The sequence below is a fragment of the Chlorella variabilis genome (assembly GCF_000147415.1).
Source record: "Chlorella variabilis unplaced genomic scaffold CHLNCscaffold_37, whole genome shotgun sequence".
Taxonomy (NCBI): Eukaryota; Viridiplantae; Chlorophyta; class Trebouxiophyceae; order Chlorellales; family Chlorellaceae; genus Chlorella; species Chlorella variabilis.
Window position 1 is genome coordinate 92576 of NW_005435051.1, and position 1175 is coordinate 93750.

Here is a 1175-nt window from a genome sequence, read left to right on the forward strand (position 1 = left end):
CTCACGCGGCCTATCATAGCGGGGTGACTGTAACACCTAGGGACCTAGGGGCTGGTGCTGACCCCCGGCCCCTCAGCAGTTGCTGCAATCACCTTCATCGCATCCCCGTGTTGCTGGCTAGCCCCTGTGCACTTGGGCCCGTGGCATCATGCTGCTGTCGCCCCTGAGGTCCAGAACATGAGGCGCTGCGCCCCCCAAACGCGCAGGAGGTCATTTGCGATCGTCACTGGCGCCGGCAAAGCCGTTGGAGGAGGAAGGTAAAGGTGGGGAAGAGCCTCCACAGGCTTAACTTCCCGGTTTTAACGTCTAGCTTTAGACCATTATTTGATATGCCCGACGCGCCAAGTGCAGTACCCCCCACTAGTAGTGAATGGGTCCCGGGGAGGCCTGTGCCGAAGCCTTGGCGATTCTATTAGGCGTTCCCGAAGGAATTGGCTTGGATTGGCGCTGAGCCGGTCAGCTATGCCGCGTTTGTCCTCACAAAGTTTCGACATGGGAGGAATCGAACCTGTGCCCTCTCCGAGGGTTTAGACACTAGCTCCAGCGCCTTCAAAGAAGGCCTTTCTTAGCCGCGGCCGAGCATGAGCTGGCAAGGGGTGCTGGGCGTGAGCAGTTCAGGTATCCTGTGCTCGTCCTGTGGCTCACAGGAATCCAACAGGACCCCAACAGGAGTCACGCTTGTTCCCAGTGGTTTGTGTGGCCTCGCTGCAAAGTGGAAATCGGCATTCGAGTAGTGCAGCATGCAGAGCGGCGGCGGTGGCGCCAGGCAGGCGGGGACACCTGCCCCTTTGCTTGTGCTTGTGTGGGCTTAAAGTCTGGTAAAGCAAGAACTAGCTTGCAACATAGACTCCCCGCCGAAACGGGACGGGAACCGGGCGAAAGCAGAGAAAGCAATAAAACAGGGGTGGAGCAAGGCGACATGCAACGCAAGCAGCTGACAGGGCACGCATCGAAACGTGTGTATGACTGGCAAAGTGGCATGGCGCATTGGGGAGAAACGCAACGGTACGGGAGCATGGGCTGGCCAAACGGCAGTGCGGAACGCTAGGTCACTAGAAAAGCAGGGAAAGGCGCACTATGTATGCAATGAGGGCAGCCCCGGCTCGGGGCCGTTGAGAAAGCAGTGGGCGGGAGGGGGGAGGCCCCGGTGTGGGCGGGCCCCATCGAGGGGGGAT